The following is a 14,149-nucleotide window of genomic DNA, read 5'->3' as shown; positions in this document are numbered from 1 at the left end:
AATGGGGATGCAATTCACAACCATAATTTTTTTATATTTATATGAGTGGGGTTTACAAAACCCGTTTGCAGATTCAACACAACATTTGGAATAATTGTGGTAAAAGCTGCAAAAATGTATTTGTCCCCAAATCTGTGGAACACTAATGCAGTATCTCATGCTCAATGTACTCTGTAGATCTGGTTGGGTTCAGGGAATTTCACAGAATAAAATGTGCATGGAAACTTTTAAGTGAAAAAATGAAAAGTGAAAAATTTTGTCTGAATGTCAAATTGAAAATGTCACTGATGTCTCATGGGAGTTGTCGTTTGGGTGCCTCATGTCTACAGTCTCTTCTATGAGCCAGGCTACCTGGTTGGATTACATCGCCCATGATGCACCACAATTTTCCCATTTGCAGAACCGGGCATCATCGTAGTCCCAGGTCATGGTGCATCATGGGAGATGCAGTCCAGCTGAGGAATCCAACTCATAGAAGAAACTAGAGACACAAGGCCCCAAAACTACAACTCCCATTACTGCCATGGCAGTATGTTCAAACCTAAAATTGTATGTTTCTGGGGTTAGTTTTTTTCTATGAAGAGTTGAAATTTTCAATGGAAACAGATGGTATTTGTGGAAATTTTTGTTTAATTGAAAACCCAATTTTCCTTGGAAAATAAGTTTTGATTGAAAATTTTCAGCCAGCCCTAATACTCTGGTGTACTTTTATTTTTTTATTTTTTTTTAATAAGTTTATGTTGTATTGTAGGTGTGATACTTCATAGTCAATTTTCAGTGACTCAGGCTCAGTTTTCCTTTTCCTATTTTGGATGACCACACTAAAAAGGGGTGAGCATTTAAATGATCTGAACTAAATTTTGAAGACCCGTTAGATTTAATGGTGGCAGTCGCCAATTGTTGATGCTATATTGCTTCTGTCTGAAGAGCAAACAGAATTGCAGTTCCCTCATATGGGATCTCTCCGATTGATGCTGCAAATAGAACATTCTCACCATGTTGTTGTTGTTGTTGAATAATTCCTGTTAAGATGCCTGGAGGAAACTGAGTAAATTGTATTTAAACAAACAGCAAATACAAAACAGAAAATAGGAGGTGTATGAAAAGCTGCTAACTTTTAAATAGGGAACAGTGCAAGTCAGTAAAACCACTGGGGCAGCTTGAGAGAGCCATAGATTTCAGTAAAGAAAAAAAAAATAGTTTAGAATCCCTTGTTACCTAATACTTTTAAATTAATGGGACGCTCCAATTATTACCTTTTTTTCTTTTTGTTAATTAACTATCACTGGGGAATTTGGATAACCCCAACTCAGCAAAAAGGTACAAATTCCCCAGTGATAATTAAAAAAAAAAAAAAAAAGCCCAGAGTAAAGGCAGCGTCTGATGCAATCTTTGTTAATTCTGACTTTTTAATAGTGGACTTGTACTTACTACCATATTTATGAATGCCTCCAAACATTTGGTCCTCTCCCACCATTCTCTGTAGCTATATTTGGCAATTAAATGATATTTGGTAAAAGAAAGAAAGCAATCAGCACAATCTTAATCTAACCTTTTATTTCTCTGAATTCCTTTTCTTAGGGCAGTGTTTCCCAAACTTGGGACACCACTTGTGTAGGGAAAGCCCCTGACGGGACGGGACGGTTTGTTTACCTGCCATGTCTGCAGGTCCAGCCGATCACAGCTCCCACTGGCCGCGGTTCGCTGCTCCAGGCCAATGGGAGCCGCTGGAAGCGGCGCGGGCCGAGGGACGTACTGGCCGCCGCTTCCAGCAGCTCCCATTGGCCTGGAGCAGCGAACCACGGCTAGGGAGCCGCGATCGGCCGGACCTGCAGACGCGGCAGGTAAACAAACTGGCCCGTCCCGTCGGGCTTTCCCTACACAAGCGGCGTCCCAAGTTTGGGAAACACTGTCTTAGGGGATATGTGCACCAGTGTAACTACACCAATGTAGATGTAGTTAGTTGGTTATGTGAGGCGTTTGCATGGGTATGGCAACATCAGTGTAGTTACAGCCATGTAAATTTCCCTACTGTAGACAAGCCCCTTACATTTTGTTACTTTAGTCTTTTCTCCTTAGCATCTTTTTTCCAGATACACCCACTGCCCTCCCTTCCTTTACCTACCCTCTCCCCAAGCAGGTTGTGATTCTTTAACAAATACCTACAACCTGATTTTGCTGATGGGGCCTGTAGACTCTTGGAAACATGAGACTTCCTAATATAGTTTTTCAGAGCAGGAAAGATGCTTAGTTAGTAGGTATTAAGTGAGAAGAAGATGCAAGTTAATAGGGAAGGTTTGCAAGGGTAACAGGGAAATAGGTATTAAGAGGAGCAGTTAGGGATGGAGGAAGATGTGAGGGTATGTCTACACTACGAAATTACTCCCATTTTACAGAAGTCGATTTTTGGGAACAGATTGTATAAAGTCAAGTGCACGCGTCCACACTAAGCACATTAATTCGGCAGTGTGCGTCCATAGAACCGTGGCAAGCGTCGACTTTCGGAGCGGTGCACTGTGGTAGCTATCCCACAGTTCCTGCAGTCCCCGCTGCCCATTGGAATTCTGGGTTGATCTCCCAGTGCCTGATGGGGCCAAAAATTTGTTGCAGGTGGTTATGAGTAAATGTCGTCAGTCAACCCCCCTCCGTGCAAGCAACGGCAGACAATCATTTCACGCCCTTTTCCCTGGATTGCCCAAGCAAACGCCATAGCACGGCAAGCATGGAGCCCATTCAGCCTTTTTTCACTGTCACCGTATGTCTACTGGATGCTGCTGACAGACGCGGTATTACAGTGCTACACAGCAGGAGCTGCAGTTCCTTGCCTTTGCAAGTTAGCAAAGATGGTTACCAGCCATACTGTACCGTCTGCTGCTTTGCAAATTGGCAAAGACGGTTACCAGTCATACTGTACCATCTGCTGCTGTCATGGGTGCTCCTGGCCGGCCTCCGTGAGGTCAGTAGGGGGCGCCTAGACAAAAATGGGAATGACTCCCCAGGTCATTCTCTTCTTTAAGTTTGGTCTAATGGAGATTCAGTGCTGCCTAGAATATCAAGCAAGCCTACTAAAGAACCACAGATGCAAGTGGCCGCTCCGGGTCAGAGCCCCAGACATCCCGCAGAAATGATGAGCTGCATGCCATTCTAGGGGGTGCCCGTACAACAACCCCACCCGTTGCTTCCCTCCTCCCCCACCCCTCCCAGGCTATCTTGGCAGTTATCCCCCCATTTGTGTGATGAAGTAATAAAGAATGCATGAATTTGAAACAACACTGACTTTATTGCCTCTGCAAGCAGAGATCAAAGCGGGGAGGGGAGGGTGGTTGGCTTACAGGGAAGTAGAGTGAACCACCATTCTGCACTTGCTCAGCCTATAGTCTGTCCATCATGGCCTTGGAGATTTTTTCAAATGTTTTGGCATTCTGTCTTTTGGAACGGAGTTCTGATAGCACGGATTCATCTCCCCATACAGCGATCAGATCCAGTACCTTCCATACAGTCCATGCTGGAGCTCTTTTTCGATTCTGGGACTGCATGTTCACCTGTGCTGATGAGCTCTGCATGGTTACCTGTGCTGATCAGCTCTCCACGCTGGGCAAACAGGAAATGAAATTCAAAAGTTTGCGGGGCTTTTCCTGTCTACCTGGCCAGTGCATCCGAGTTCAGATTGCTGTCCAGAGCGGTCACAATGGTGCACTGTGGGATAGCTCCCGGAGGCCAATACCGTCGAATTACATCCACACTAACCCTAATTCGAACCGGCAATGTCGATTTCAGCGCTACTCCCCTTGTCGTGGAGGAGTACAGAAATCGATTTTAAGAGCCCTTTATGTTGACAAAAATGGCTTCGTTGTGTGGACGGGTGCAGGGTTAATTCGATTTAATGCTGCTAAACTCGTAGTGTAGACCAGGCCTGAGGGTGAAATTAGGAAGGGAGAGGAACTGAATGATATGTAGGGAGCAGGCATGAGGCCAGGCAAATCACCGCCCTGTACTTTAAGCGGGGGGAGGAGGGGTTGTCTGGCTGGCCTGGAGAGGAGGGCAATGCTTTCTGGCTTGGGGGAGGAGGGGAGACGTAAAACTGCTGGAAAAGCAGTCAGCGTGGTGGATGACTCACCACCTAGGAATGAGGGGTTTAAAAAGGTCAGCCTGGGCCTGGACCTTCCCCATATCACTCAAAACAGGCTGGGCAGCACCCTCCCGCCCTATTTAGGTCAGAAATATGTCGGGTGATTAGCTATATCTGCTGTGGGCGTTACGCTAGCCGCCCCGTTAAGAGGGGCTGGGAAGGAAGTTTTCCCTTACCACCATATTGGCCAGGTGCAGTGGGGGAGGTTTCGCCTTCCTCGCAGCAGGTTCAGGTGGGCTCTGTTTGTGCATAGCATGACAGGCGGTAGGCCATACGTCACAACTCTTTATTTGTAGTGGATTTTCAGTGCAGGTACTCCATAAATTAAGGCACAAAAGAATGGATAAATGGCTTGGAAAAGGAATTGAGGAGAGGTGCTTGGTAATTGAGCGAGCTGGGGGCAGTTGTGGACTCCTCTGATTGGTACAGCAGGGAGCCAATCCACCTTACCCCTCCTACGAGCGGGGGTGGTTGGTAAGGTCCCAGCAAGGGAATTGCTGGAGGGACCTGGATGAAAAGCGGGGGAGCTGGTGGGAAACCCCTCTCCCCCCCCCCCCCCGAATTGGCTGGAATTGGTAAGGTCCCGGCAAGGGAATTGCTGGAGGGATCTGGATGAAAAGGGGCGGGAGCGGGTGGAAGGCCTCCCCCCCCCCCAGAATTGGCTGGAATTGAAGGTTCCCGGCAGTGGATCTACTGGAGGGACATGAATGGAAAGGTGGTGGTTGTTGGTTTGGGGTGGGGTGGGGTGTGTGCTGGTGCTGAAAAAAGCACTCCCCCACCTTCCCCCAGTGACTTGTGGGGGTTTTCACCTGCACTGCACATTTTATCGCCAGGTTAGTCCCAGACATCTTATAATAAAGTATGCTGTCATTCTTTCGGCATAGCCAGACAAATGGTCATGGGAAGAAAACAAAGCAAATAGAAATGCAAGCAAACAAACTAAATAACAATACAGGAAACTAAAAAGGGCGCCATGTTAGCGTCTTTAATTTAAATAAAAATAATTCCAGCAGTAAATAGCTCTTTGCTTTTACTAAAGAACTTGCTAGCTGATTTGAAGGTACTCTGGATTTACCGTGCTGTAACAGAGAGCAGAATTTGACCCAGTAAATTATTGCTGCCTCCGTGTGTGTCTGTGCATGCTGTTCCAGACATGGATTTTTATCTCCCGGTAAGATAACCCGCTTACTCTGCAGCCAGCATTAAGTCTGTTTTGTAAATTTATCAGCAAGGTCAAAAAGAATGAGAGATGTAGCTGACCCTCTCGACCCACTCCCCCTCTTAACTGGATCAGTCTGCACCATTCTGTGGGGAAATTATCTAAGTCTTCTCTGAACGGAGATATCACCGTGAAAGGGCTGCATCCAGCATTGGTACCATTTAGATTCATATAGTATTAGAAGATACAGGAGTGTAGCAGTAATGCACTTCGTGGTATGAAACATATTTTAAGTAGCAATACTGTCAGGGAATGGATTTGCTACACTGAATAAAGGGACAGACACAGGTCTATACACCTACATTCATTTACACACATGTATCAGTCTGTTAAAGTACATATTTTTGAAAAGCAAGTTTAGTGCAGGGAGGTAGGGAGAGACTAACTAAAGGGCTGGTATTTTTGTCTGATATGTTGATAAGTAGTCATTTTGGGGATGTCGATTAATCGCAGTTAACTCATGCGCTTAACTAAAAAAATTAATCGTGATTTAAAAAATTGTGATTAATTGCAGTTTTAATCGCACTGTTAAACAATAGAATACCAATTGAAATGTATTTAATATTTTGGATGTTTTTCAACATTTTTATATATATTGTATTCTGCATTGTAATTGAAATAAAAGTGTATATTATTTTTTATTACAAATATTTGCACTGTAAAAAAGATAAACAAAAGAAATAGTAAGAAATCCGGTGGCACCTTAAAGACTAACAAATGCATCCGAAGAAGTGGGTTTTTTACCCACGAAAGCTTATGCCCAAATAAATCTGTTAGTCTTTAAAGTGCCACCGGACTCCTCATTGTTTTTGTGGATACAGACTAACACGGCTATCCCTCTGATAAAAGAAATAGTATTTTTCAATTCACCTCATACAAGTACTGTAGTGCAAGCTCTTTGTCATGAAAGTGCAACTTACAAATGTAGATTTTTATTTTTTATTTTTTTTTTGGTTACATAACTGCACTCAAAAACAAAACAATGTAAAACTTCAGAGCCTACAAGTAAACTCAGTCCTACTTCTTGTTCAGCCAATTGCTAAGACAAACAGGATTGTTTACATTTACAGGAGATAATGCTGCCCTCTTCTTATTTACAATGTCACTATAAAGTGAGAACAGGCATTTGCATGGCACTTTTGTAGCTGGCATTACAAGATATTTACGTGCCATATATGTTAAACATTCGTATGCCCCCTGATGCTTCAGCAACCATTCCAGAGGACATGCTTCCATGCTGATGATGCTCGTTTAAAAAAAAAAAAAAAAAAAGGCATTAATTAAATTTGTGACTGAACTCCTTGGGGGAGAATTGTATGTCTCCTGTTCTGTTTTACCCGCATTCTGCCATATATGTTATAACAGTTATGTTATAGCATGTTATAGCAGTCATGTTATAGCAGTCTCAGATGATGACCCAGCACATGTTGTTCATTTTAAGAACACTTTCACTGCAGATTTGACAAAACGCAAAGAAGGTACCAATATGAGATTTCTAAAGATAGCTACGCACTCGACCCAAGGTTTAAGAATCTGAAGTGCCTTCCAAAATCTGAGAGGGATGAGGTGTGGAGCAGGCTTTCAGAAGTCTTAAAAGAGCAACATTCCAATGCAGAAACTACAGAACCTGAACCACCAAAAAAGAAAATCAACCTTCTGCTGGTGGCATCTGACTCAGGTAATGAAAATGAATATGCATCCGTCCACCTCTTTGGATGGTTATCGAGCAGAACCTGTCATCAGCATGGAGACATGTCCCCTGGAATGGTGGTTGAAGCATTCATGGACATATGAATCTTTATCGCATCTGGCACCTAAATATCTTGTGACACCGGCTAAACAACAGTGCCATGAGAATGCCTGTTCTCACTTTCAGGTGACATTGTAAACAAGAAGTGGGCAGCATTATCTCCTGCAAATGTAAACAAACTTGTTTGTCTGAGCGATTGGCTGAACAAGAAATAGGACTGTGAGGACCTGCAGGGTCTGAAGTTTTATATTGTTTCATTTTGGAATGCAGGGTTATTTTTGTACATAGTTCTACATTTGTAAATTCAACTTTTGTGATAAAGAGATTGCACTACAGTACTTGTATTAGGTGAATTGAAAAATACTATTTCTTTTTTTACAGTGCAAATACTCGTAATCAAAAATAAATAATAATATAAAGTGAGCACTGTACACTTTGTATTCTATGTTGTAATTGAAATCAATATGTTTGAAAATGTAGAAAACATCCAAAAATATTTAAATAAATGGTATTCTATTATTAACAGTGCGATTAATCACGCGATTATTATTTTTTAATCGCTTGACAGTCCTGGTTAACAATACGCAAATTAGAGTGTTTCCTAATTTAGGTAAAATCTTCAAATTTCTGAAGGTCCAGAAATTTGAAGATTTTATCTAAATTAGGAAACACTCTAATTTGCGTATTTGAATATGCATTAATTCATTTATATCAATAACAAGTGTCCTAATGATCAGAACTTAAATCTGACCCGGCTGCAGCATGGAATGAGTTTTAGCAATACAGAAATTGTCAGATTTAATGTCTGATCAGTGGTCAGTCCATCCAATATAGTGTCCCGTTTCTGACAATGACCAGTACCAGATGCTTCAGAAGAAGGTGCAAGACACTCTGTAGAAACAATTATGAAACAACTTGCTGTTTGCCTGGGCTGGGAGGGGACTCTAGCTGCTTCCTGTCATCAGCTGAGGAATACTCTGGCTCAGGGGTGACCAACCTGTGGCTCCGGAGCCACATGCGGCTCTTCAGAAGTCAATATGCGGCTCCTTGTATAGGCACCGACTCCGGGGCTGGAGCAACAGGCGCCAACTTTCCAATGTGCCGGGGGGTGCTCACTGCTCAACCCCTGGCTCTGCCACAGGCCCTGACCCCACTCCACCCCTTCCCGCCCCCTCCCCTGAGCCTGCCATGCCCTCGCTTCCCCCCTCCCCGCCCCCCGAATCTCCTGCACACCATAAAACAGCTGATCGGGAGGTGTGGGGAGAGAGGGGGAAGTCTTGATCGGCGGGGCTGCCGGTGGGTGGGAGGCACTGGGAGCAGGCGGGGTGGGGGGGAGCTGATGATGGGGCTGCTGACGTATTACTGTGGCTGTTTGGCAATGTACATTGGTAAATTCTGTCTCAATTCTCAGGCTCAGGTTGGCCACCCCTGCTCTGGCTGCTCCTTGCCTCATCCTTGATAGTTAGGGGGCTCTGACAGCCCCTTCCTGCCACTTCCAGGCCCCTGGCTCCACCTGCCACTCACTGGCTACTTTTCTCAGGTTCTTGTGGCCAAGATGAGATGGCTAGGGTACTGCCCAGTATTGCATTAGCCATAGCTCTAAGTCTGTGGTGACGGGCGGTATTGCTAACAGCAAATGTTTAAAAATACTGATTTAGGCCCCCTAAAAATCATGAGATTGGCTTAAAAATTATCAGTTTTTAAAATAAATTTGGGGGTTTTATTTGCCGTCTGACTATTGAGCCCTCAGGTGCACTCAGGTCACAGTTACAATTTTTTTCTCAGTGACCACAATGGGTAGGAACTTTTTGTTTTAAACAGATGCTGAGGTTCTAATGTAATCACATACCTACAGAAGCTGGAGCTTAAGTAAAACATCAAATATTGCAAGATTAGCAATGGAAATACAAGAGTTGGCAATGCTGCAGTGGCTTGGGTGACCATGCTCTTTGCTGTGCCCCTGTGGTTAGAGTCCTCCTAGGTGGGACTCAGTAGTTAAACACACGACGTTAAGTGTCCCTAACCAACGGGAGATGGTAGTTCTTGGTCAGGAGCAGTGCAGAAAGCAGCTAAAAATGGGGTTCTCCCAGCCAATCTGGGAGATGTAAGAGGTGTGGAAATAGATCCTTGCTTCAGTGGTATAAAGCACAACCGCCAAAGCCCTACAATTTATCACCTGGCCCAATGTGAACAAACTGGTAGATTTTTGCTATTTCCCATCATTTTGTGATGTGCTCATGTGCTTTTAAAACACAATGACACAGAAAAGGGGGGGCAGGCAAAGGGTAGAATGTACGTGGCTAGAATATTTAAAGAAAGAAACTACAATCTGGGAATTAAGATATGCTAATTACAAAACACAACCATTAGTATAATGTTCCATAAAGGTCACTCTATATACTACATATGGATGCATTCATTCCAGTCTTTGACTTCAGGAATCTCACCCAACTAGCTGTACCTGTTAAATGCCATGCATGTTTTTACATATATAATGACACTTTCATAGTTACTCTTCAAAGGGTTAGACACAGCCTGAGGAGCCCAAAATGGTTATATGGTAAATAAATGATTATTCTCTTTCCAAATTCAACATACAGTTCTGGTTCTGACCCTTTCTGTGACCCCGTCTCTCTGGTTAACTTTTTATACTCGTGAGTAAACTGATATATAGAGCCTTTAATTTTCGGTGTTTTCTGGATGGGAAATATCCTTTTCATTAATTTAATTGTTGTTGTTATTTAGTGCCTTTAATCCTGAAGGACCTTAAAATGCTTCACAGGCCATATATATATAGCATCATTGAAATGCAGCTACTTCTAGGGAGGAGGGCCACATATCAGTAGACAGTCAATACCCAGCACACTTACCACTAATTTGTTCTGTCTACACAGGGGGGAAAAGGTGTTTTTTTTTTTTCTTCTTTCAACTGAGTGACCCTCTCTCCCCCCAAATGCCTCTGTGAACAGCCCTTAACACCTTTTACATTGTTTGAGCTGGTCATGTTGTAGCCTGGGTTCAACTGAAAAAAACGCATCTTTTTGCTCGCAGAGACAGGCCTATTGAGACCAGAATGACCTATGGTAGTTTTGAATACAATCTGTTGGGCAGCCCTAAACTTTTTATTATATTTGCCATCCTCAAGTTGTAGAATATGAAATACAGTAATTACCATTCAAAAAGTCAGTGTTTGTCACCAGATAGCATAGAGGTGATTTTAGTCCAGCAATTCTCAAGTCTTCTCCTGGCTTTTTATTACAGGGATTTCACTTAGGGCTGGTCTACACTGGGGGGGGGGGGGAAATCGATCTAAGATACGCAACTTCAGCTACGCGAATAGCATAGCTGAAGTCGAAGCATATAAGATCGAATTACCTGGGGTCCACACGGCGCGGGATCGACGGCCGCGGCTCCTCCGTCGACTGCGCTACCGCTGCTCGCTCCGGTGGAGTTCCGGAGTCGACGGTGAGCGCGTTCGGGGATCGATATATCATGTCTTAATGAGACGCGATATATAGATCCCAGATAAATCGATTGCTACCCGCCAATACGGTGGGTATTGAAGACGTACCCTTAGGACTAGGTAGGCTGTTGCCTTAATGCCCTCTCTGAAGAGGCAGCAGTGCATGTAACATACTAGCTTTGTGTGTAACGTTGCCCTCTAGTGGCCGGCCTATGGAAGGTCCTGCTTCTTTTGTCCTCTTTCAGAGTCTTGAGTTTTTTGGATTCAAAGGACAAGAGTTCCAGTTCCATTGGATTCAATAACTGTCTGTCTGCAGCACGTGGATTCATTACATGTGGGCTCCCCTAGCTTCCCCTTCCCTTCTCTCAGGATACCGTCAGCTGTGCAGGTTGTCAGGCCTATATTTCACTGCCCATTCCACTCATATAGCTTCTCTGAAGAAGATGGCACTGTGAGCTACCCAAGCTCTTCCCTGTCTGTCCCCTGCATGTGGCTCCCCTGAAATTAGTGAAGCCAATCAACTTCCACAGTAGAGCAGCAGAAAAAATTACTCTGGGGTTTTTTGTTTGTTTTTCATTTCATTCAATCAGAAGAGGGTCCTGAGCTGTTCATGAAGGGAGAGGGCAAAAAGGACAAGAGATTTCCAGCCCCCACAGGACTTCTGGGGTGGGCTTGAGGTCTCATGGTATTTGGCAGTGGCACAAGATTTGGAAACATGACTGATGCCCTGTTCTCAGGACCATGTCCTGTTGCTGGTTTCCAGCAGCCAAAGAGAACCAGAGCACGTAGAGCACATGGATCACAGGCTGCAGTCTGGCAATGACCAAAACCTGCTTGATTATGCGGGCATGTGACTGTCCACTCCAGGGCTGGGACCAAAACATGGTGGGGAGGTAGGATGGGATAACAAACTTGTTGCAGCCACTTGTGTTGCTAGGTGTAATATATTAGAGATAATTTGTTCAGGAACAGTTCATTTATGTGAAAGTATAACCCCTGCAACATAGCCAGGATCACTGGAGACCTGTAGTGAGCTGCTGATTACGTGCTGTCACACAAGTTTAGGCTGCCTGAGCCAGCTTTTACTTGCACACCCGTTTCCCCCCCACCCCCCCCAAGATTTTAACTAATGTTGGAGAAGAAAATACTTGGAACTTGTTCAGTGGAGTTGGTTCCTTTTTAAGTTTCCCCTTTTAGACATGCTTGACCTCAACCTTGGCCAGTTTCTGAAGACATGCAGTGGAAGAGAAGGGAGAATACCAATTTGGTTTAATTTGAGTGATACATAATATACATAAAGCAAAAGGCAGGTCAGAATAGATCCTGAGATATGACTGTATTAAGCCTTTGTGACAGGGCTGAACTTTCTTAACTTTTAACTCTGGTAGGTAAAGTTCCTTTTGCCTCACATACAGTGCTTCCTGTTGATGTAGGTACTGTGCTCTAGTCTAAATGAATAATACTTTCGGGTGGGGGGGGAGTATTGATATGACATGAGAATAGCCCAAACACACAAGATGAGGTGCTGGATACTTCAGGTACAGTATGGGCCTTCTGTTCTGTGTTCTCTAACTCTGGAGCAGTGTGTAGGCGGTTGGATGAGAAAGAACACACAAATCAACATTCCATTCACTGAACTCCCCAGCATGCCTAAGCTTCTTTCACTCAGCTAGTAAAAGGAGGGGAAATGAAACAAAAAAGGAGCCACTGGTAGAGTGCCTGCTAATTAGTAAAACTATGCTGCATTACAAAAAGCAAAAATAAGAGTACAGAGGATATACCAAAAAGTATATGTGAAGTTACAGCATCAGCAGAAATACATTTCAAAGCTCTTTAACCAATATGTATGTTCAGAAAAATTGACTGCCTTTTTGTGTACTTGCAAAAAGACTAGAACTTGTCATCCTGCTTGTGTTGCCAGTTTTTGTGTAAAGAGTTAATTAACCCAAATGGACAGTCTGAGCGATTTCTGAGTTACAGCTTTATCAGAGTAATTTGCATATTTTTGTTATTGCTTACTAGAAAACAATTAGTGAAGGGTCCTTTGTAGAATAAGAGCCTCTTGTATAACTTGAATCAGGTTTGCAGTACTCCTTTTTTTTTTTTTCTTCTTCTGTGTTGATTTTTCTAGTAGCATACAACACGGTGTAGCTTTGTTGCTGATATGTCCTGTTACACCTGGAGAGTAATCTCCATTTAAAAAGCAATTGGCTTTGTTTCAATTTACAGATGAATTACTGCTTAACTCTATTTTTTGCTGGTAAAGCAAAAATATGGTAAAATAGCTATCCACCCCTCTTTTCACTTTATCTACAAAAGAATTCACTTAACCTACACTGGATAATCCATTTTGTATTTCTGAGATGAATGTAAATATAATCCCATACACAATGTCGTGCTTAAATATTTTTGAAGTTACTAATGCAAAAGTCAATGGGATTTTGTATTGGAAATAAGGATCTGTGCTGATGGATTCCTTTGCAAGATTAGGGCCTAAATGTCCAGGATCAAGAACCAAACCTTTTATCACAGAGCAGTCTTACGTTCCTGGTGGAAGTTTTGAATGAAACATAAACAAAGGGCCAAAGATCAGGTCAATTTAGGGGGTCACCCCTATGAGTTGAAGTGTTTAAAAATGTGTCTGCTGCATACATGGTTAAGCTCACTTGAGTCAACTCTTTTCGGGATTGTTCTGTCACATGATTCTTCCATTCCACAACCTGCCACACCACATATAATGATAACAATGACACCATTCCTCACCCTCTCCTCCTTCTCATTGCCATTTCCATGACTCCTCAATACACTAGTTTCTTCTCTCTACCGGTAGGCTTATGTCTGACTCTCTGTTCTTTTGTTAACTTGGGTTTAATTTTGAATGTTAATGAACCCCAATTCTTTATCAGTTGCACAAGGTTAGCTTTATTTAATTTACTTTTAAACTCTGGTTATTCATGTTTTCAAAATGGTATTAAAATAAGCTCTCTGTTTATAGATTCTGAACTGTAACAAATTCATTGCATAGCCATATATAAACAGTAGGACAAATATTATACAAGTCCTATGATCTATACAAAGCAAAGATTCAAATGCTGCAACCAAGCTCATTGCCAAAAAAAACTATGAATGCACAGTATAATACCATGTCATGTGAGAAAACATTGGATGTAGTTTTATTATAATTGTCTTTAATGCATTGGATTTTTTTGTTTCTAAGCAAATATACAAAAAGCATTCTTTTGAAAACTTTAAGCACCCTGACATATGTTAATAAAACAAAACCCCAGCAGCTAAATTCCCAACACCACTGCCCTAACCAGTAAAACATATAACCTACAGCAACTCACTTATAGCTAAACAGATTAAAACTCCTCCTGAATACACAGAAACTTACTCCTCAAGGGCTCACATTGCTCTTGAGATCTATTAGGTTTTTTTTATGGTAACTTTAAAAAATATTTTAAAAAGCATGAGATTACACTTACCTAGGGGCTTAAAATGGGACATATTGAAGTAAGAATATGAGATGACAGACAAAAGGCTGCTGAAATATAGTAGATATTATTTGGAAGTGTAATAATGCCTTCA

General features: G+C 42.7%; 1 protein-coding gene across 1 annotated transcript in view; it reads left to right on the top strand.

The window, feature by feature from the left end:
* CGNL1 (cingulin like 1) overlaps nucleotides 1-14,149 on the top strand; it is a 77,676-nt gene that overhangs the window by 22,585 nt on the left and 40,942 nt on the right. The window lies entirely within an intron of this gene.

Source organism: Emys orbicularis, chromosome 10 (assembly GCF_028017835.1).
Source record: "Emys orbicularis isolate rEmyOrb1 chromosome 10, rEmyOrb1.hap1, whole genome shotgun sequence".
NCBI lineage: Eukaryota > Metazoa > Chordata > Testudines > Emydidae > Emys > Emys orbicularis.
This window is presented reverse-complemented; position numbering and strand designations above follow the sequence as displayed.